The sequence below is a fragment of the Suncus etruscus genome, chromosome 4 (genome assembly GCF_024139225.1).
Source record: "Suncus etruscus isolate mSunEtr1 chromosome 4, mSunEtr1.pri.cur, whole genome shotgun sequence".
NCBI lineage: Eukaryota > Metazoa > Chordata > Mammalia > Eulipotyphla > Soricidae > Suncus > Suncus etruscus.
In genome coordinates, this window is record NC_064851.1 from 43107917 (window position 1) to 43114601 (window position 6685).

Genomic DNA, 6685 nt, shown 5'->3' on the forward strand with positions numbered 1-6685 from the left:
GAACATGTAAGTAAAACATTTAATGACACTGAGACTAAATGCATCTTTAAGGAGGAAATAGCACTCTCCAAACAAGTGGATAAATACATGGACTATTAAGCTGAGAAGCTTCTGCACCTCAAGGAAATAGAGACTAGATTACAAAGGCCACCCACAGAATGGGAGAAACTATTCACTTAATATCCATTAGATAAGGGACTAATATCTAAGATATACAAGCTACTGACAGAATTTACCAAGAAAAATAGTCTTACCCCATCAAAAATGTGGATAAGAAATGAACAGACAATTCCTTAAAAAATAAATACAAATGGCCAAAAGGCACATGAAAATATGCTCCACGTCACTAATCATCAGGGAAATGCAAATCGAAACAACAATTAGGTACCTTTCATGCCACAGAAACTGGCACTCATAATAAACACTAAGAATAATCAGTGCTGGCAGGGATGTGGGGGAGAAAGAAACTCTCCTTTACTGCTAGTGGGAATGCCATCTAGTCTCACCTTTATGGAAAAAATATGGATAATATTTCTCAAAAAACTGGAAATTGAGCTCCCATATGATCCAGTCATTACCACTCCTAGGGTTATACCCTAGGAACACAAAAGCACAATGCAAAAATACCTTCTAACACCTATATTCCTTACAGCACTATTTATAATAGTCAGAATCTGGAAACAACCCAGATGCCAACAACAAATGAGTGGCTAAAGAAACTATGGTACATGTAGACAATGGAATACTAAATAGCATTCAGTAAAAATGAAGCCATGACTTTTTCCTATACATGGATGGACATGGAAACTATTATGCTAAGTGAAATAAGTCAGAAGGAGAGAAAAAGATACAGAATAGTCCCACTAATATATGCAATATATGGGATTTAAGAAAAATAAAAGACATTATTGTAATAATACCCAGATACAATAGATATAAGGACTGGAAGGTCCAGCCCAAGGTATGAGAGTGGTGAGTTCAGTTAGAGAAATAACTACACTGACAACTATCATGACAATGATAGTGAGTGGGAGAAATAGAATGCCTGTTACAAATACAGGCAGGGGTTGGGGGAGGAGGGAGATGTTAGGCATTGGTGGTGGGAATATTGCACTGGTGAAGGGGGTGTCCTTTTCTGTAACTGAAACACAACTACAAACATGTTTGTAATCATGGTCCTTAAAGAACTTTACTATATAGCCAAAAAATAAAGCATTAAGAAGGATCTAAACAAATACCCACAATAAAACTTTTTTATTAAAAAATGTCCATCATTTTCCCTTACAAGTTTTTTTTTTGGGGGGGGGATCACACCTGGCAGCGCTCAGGGGTTACTCTTGGCTCTACTCTCAGAAATTGCTCCTAACAGGCTCGGGGGACCATATGGGATGCCGGGATTCGAATCACTGTCCTTCAGCTTTTAAGGCAAATGCCCTACCGCTTCACTATCTCTCTGGCCCCCTTACAAGTTTTTTAAGTCTTAAGTCTGTGACTTCTGCCATTAGTATGGCCACTCCAGACTTTTTAAGGGAATTATTTCTTGAATGATTGCTCTCTAACCTTTGAGTTTAAGTCTGTATTTATTTTAACTATTCAGATGTGTTTTCTGTAGGCATCAAAATGTTGGATTCAGCTCTTTGATCTGTTTTGTCACTTTGTATCTCTTAATAGGTGCATTTAGTTTAGTGTAGTTAAGAGAGATGATTGTCATGGAATTTAGTGTCATCTTTGTGTAGGAGTTTGGTGTGTCTTGTGGTCTGTCTTATCTTAAAGAAGATCTTTCAGTTCATCCTCTAAGGCTGGTTTTCAGTCTGTAAAAATTTTAAGTTGTTGTTTAACTGTGAAGTTGTGTATCCTTCCTTCAAGCCTGAATCTAAGTCTCTCCGTGTTAAGTATTCTAAGTGAAGCATTTATTTTTATTGAGTTTTGTCACTATGTCCCACCACTGCCTTCTTGCCTTGAGAGTCTTTTGTGACAGATCTGCTGTAAATTTTATGGATGCTCCTTTGAATGTAATTTCCCTTTTTGATCCTGCCGCTTTCAGTATTCTATCCCTATGTGTGAGATTCATCATTGTATTTAAGATGTGTCTTGGGGTGCTTTTCTTCAGATTTCTTTTAGCTGGTACTCTTTGGCAATGTAGGATTTGTTTGCATATACTCTAGCTCTGCAATGATGTCTTTGACTGTTGATTCTTCATGGAAGTTTTCTTTCTATGTCTCTGGGACCCCAATGACTTTTATTTTGTTTCTGTTGAGTCTATCAAATACTTCTATTTTGTCTGTTTGCATTCTTTGAGGACATGCCCCATTGTCTGCTCATTTGTTGTAGTTGTTGTTGTTGTTGTTTTGGTTTTGGGGCCACACCCAGTGATGCACAGAGGTTATTTCCAGTAGGCACTCAGAAATCTCTCCTGGCTTGGGAGACAATTTGGGACACTGGGGATTGAACCACCGTCAGTCCTAGGTCAGCTGCATGCAAGGCAAATGCCATACCGTTGTGCCACCGCTCTGCCCCCCCCTTTTTGAGTCTGCTCATTTGTTTTGAGGATATATTCTATCCTCTTCTTTTGTATTCCTTTGTTATGCATCTTCCAGCTCATTGATTCTTTCTTCCACTGCTGTTTCTTTGTTGGAGAGGTACTCTAGTGAAGTTTTCATTTAGCTTAACAAGTTTCAGCGCTGATATTTCAGTTTGAAGATTTCTCATTTATACTTTCAGATCCTCTTGATTCTTATTGGTGGCATGATCAGTTTGTTCCATGTTTTATTTAGTTCTATGAACATCTTTCATATGTTTTTATGACTATCTTTTGAACATTTATAAACATCTTTTTGATTTATATGAACATCTTCTATATGTCTTTAGAGAATATAGAACTATGTCTTTAGAGAAGATAGAACTTCTCTAAAGTTCTTATATGAGACACTAAAAAGGGTTGGTGCTTTTTAGGTCATCAGAGCTACCATCTTAGTCCTCAAGACATTGTGGGACCCTGCCTTGTTTCCCCATTGTCATGGTTGAAATGTGATGGTTTCTATGTTTGGTGCTGGCCTTCCTTGATGAGGACAGAGCTGTGATTCATTGGCTCTTTGTCTTTGATTTGGATTCTCACCTGGGGGTGGCCGATGTGGCTTTTAGTCCTAAAGCCTCTGGTTCTGCCACTTGCAGCCTCATTGCCTCTGAGTTCTGGATCTTAAAGATATCTTTTGAACTGCCATTACTTTTAAGTGTGAAGGTCAATTGGCCAAATTTTTCTTTTGTGTAGAATGCTTTTCTTTAAATCAAACATAATAATTTTTTGCCCAACACAAGCTCATGAATATTCCCCCCAGGTGTTCTAAACATTTTATTGTATAGTTCAGCTTTTATATTTGGAGCTATAATAATTTATTCTTTTATTGAGCAACATTTGAGTGTCATGAATATACATATGAATATTTATTTTCTGACATAAAGAAGCTTTTATTCTAGAGGAAGATAAATACATGTACACAATGGTGAACAATGCAGATGTAGGTGGACTATTTAGAAGAAACCTAGGGTGGCATGACCTAAGTTTGTTAGTTGGAATCAAGATTTATTGTTCATTGACAGAAGCTGTGGTTGGAGCTGAGACTCAAAAGTGAGTCTTAACATTTTCAAAGTTTTCTAAGCTGGAAGTGCTATCAAGCAGTTGAGAAAAAAATGCAAAGATGTAGATGGTAGATGAACAAAATTACTAGAGATTCAATAGTTAGATAGATAATGGAAGGTAATAGATTATTGGATATGTAACAGTCAATTCGCAAAGGGCCTTGAAGATTGTGTAAAATTTTTATATTTTACCATGTGTCTTTGAAAACTTTGCTAGTGAGAAAAAGTCACATTTATATGTTGGGAAAATAGGATTGGTGACAATGTGATTATGGACAACAGGAGAATAATTAATCATCTATTGTAAAGAACACCTAGAATCATATTGTCAGACTCTACTTAGACTGACCAATCAGAAGCCAGACTTTCGATCTTATAATTTTGCATTTTGAAACAAAGTTTTAGGTGATTATTATGTCTTGCAAAGGTAGTTTCTCTGAAGAAAATATAGAGAAGATAATAGAGTAATTAGGAAATTATGGCTCTAGGTCAGGAAAGATAGGATTAGACTGAATCCAGCGAAGGCAGTGGGAAAGAGAGTACAGTAAAGTTATTAGAACAATGGAGAATGAGAATGGAATTTGGTAGTACTCTGCTTGTTTGTGAGATGAGACACAGATAATACTTAATCTGGTGGTAGGGGCACTAACTTAAATAGGAAATTCAACAAAAGGTATAATATAGCAGTGGTAAGTGGGAGAGGAGATTAAATAAATACTAGAGATTCTAAATATGAGGGACCTGTGAACACCCAGAGAAGCAAATAGAAACAATTCTATGTAATTTGAGTTGGAGATAGGAGATAGGAACCAGATAATAGTTGTAATGGGGTCTACTATATTATAAAATACAATAAAATCATTTAATTAGAGCTGATGAAACATGCCTGAATCCCTTTATTTAAATGTAGAGATGCCCTCAGAAAGCCAATTAGCCTTTAGCTTGATAACTCATCATGTATTAATGCATGAAAGCTTAATTGCATCTTGCTCTTTCCATCGCTGGAAATTTTCATTCGGAGGTAGGTAAGTAGAGGTTAGCTTTAATGAACTCCTTTCTATGTCTGATTTTATTTCCTCCAAAGCCACAGGAGAGCTGCAATCCAGAGCAGCTGGGAGGAGAGAGGGCGGAGAAGATAGTCACTACTTCTTAGCTTACCTTGCTTTGGAAATGTCCTTGGCTTACATTCCATTGATGAAGACTGTATGAACTTATTTGCTTCTCAGAGAAAGCTCTGCATAATGGAAGGTGATATGCAAACTTTGGGAGGTTGGTTAGTCTTCCCTAGCACAATAGACAAATCAGTAGATTAGAGAATATTCTATCTGGAATATATTAAATATTTGAAAAAGACTAAGAATATTCTACAAAGTATCTTTTGATTAGAATTTTTAAGCCTCTGCTCAGCACTGTTTTAGGCATTAACTGTATAGAATTAAGTTCAAATGGACTCACCAATAAATACTTATTTGTAACTGTAACTCCATGTGGAACATAAAATTTAAAGTATGATTTTTCCCTTTGGTAAAAGCAAGAATAACTCCCAGAAGAGATAAACACTCAGTATTAGAGAGACTTATTCATGCAACAGGTAATTTGTGCAATAAATAGTATTGTATTAATTGTTTTCAAAAATATCATCCAAGACTGCAGTGGTTGTTTTGAAGAAGACATTTGAGGAGGCAAATGAGACCTGAAAAAATGGGATTAGAAGCAGGATATGGATGGACCAGACCAAGAAAAGAAAAGCAGGGGCTCTTGCAAGAGTGCAGTGGAAAGGATGCTTGACATGTATACAGTGGACCCAGGTTTGATCCCTAGCATCCCATATAGCCCTTAAGATAAAATAAATGTGTTTGTGGAACAAAAAAAGCAGCCTAACCAGAGTAGAGTTCATATCTAGGACACCGGCCAACTAATTAAATAGTTTTGTATTACTGCAGCATAGAACAACAAAGTTTAGATTAACACCACAGTTAGCTTTTCAGAGATGGGAGCAGTTTTGTGGGATGAGATGAGTAGATCATAGACCAGAAAAAACAGATAATGCTTTTGTTTTTAATTTCTAAATTGCAATTCACAAAGATGAGGACAGAGACTTTAAATCGTAGATTTACTTTGAAATTTCACTCTTTCTCATATTGACAGCTCTGTGTAACGTGCTCATGGTTTGTAATGGGCTTCAGGGAGAACTGTGTAGGGATTTGTTTGTTCTGTGATGGCCAATGGTTCCTTGGAGATGACAAGGGAAAGAGTTTATGGAAAATTTAAAGCTATTGTGTTTCAAAAGGGTCATTTTATTATACAAATCGTGACTTCAGATGCCATGATGGTATCAGGAAGTTTCTGGACAAATCAGTAACTTTTTGAGTGAGTTAGCTGATGAAGATTCGTTTCTGCAACACATCCCCCTTCCTCTCCCACCCCTTGTCAATATGCAGGATGTTTGGAAATGAAGGAGACTGGAGGAAGAGAGTTCAGATAGATGATTTTAGAAATTCAAGAATATTGAATGGAAGACTTATCTAGAAAGAATGCCAAAGTCTGGGGGAAAACATTAAGTGCAAGAGAGGAGTCTAAATTCTGATTCAAATCCTGAGAAAATGGTAGGTAGTGCTGTGAAAGGGAATTAGTGGGTGACAGAGTGTAGCAGGCAGCAGAAGATGAAGGTCTGAGTGATTCCCCAGGACAGTAGGCTGGCAGAATCTCTTTAGCGACTTGAGGAATTGCAATCTCTTTAGTCTCTCATTCATCAGTGGAGCACATTTGTGGCTCAGTCCGACCACTTGCTTCCTGCCAGTAGCAGGCTTTGCTCAGAGCCTCCTCCAGTGCCCCATGGCCTTCTCTAATCTGAGGATAAAGGATTGCAAGCCAAGACTGAAGGCTTTTGAGAAGTCTCTAATTTTTATTGACAGCCCCGAAAAGTTCTAGATGCACTTAGCACCTCCAAAGAAGCGATAAATGATTTAACATTTTGGGGACAAATTGGTTCTATTAATCTCTAGTGCCAAATTCACCAAAAATAGCTCATTAGCTGTGCATTGTGATT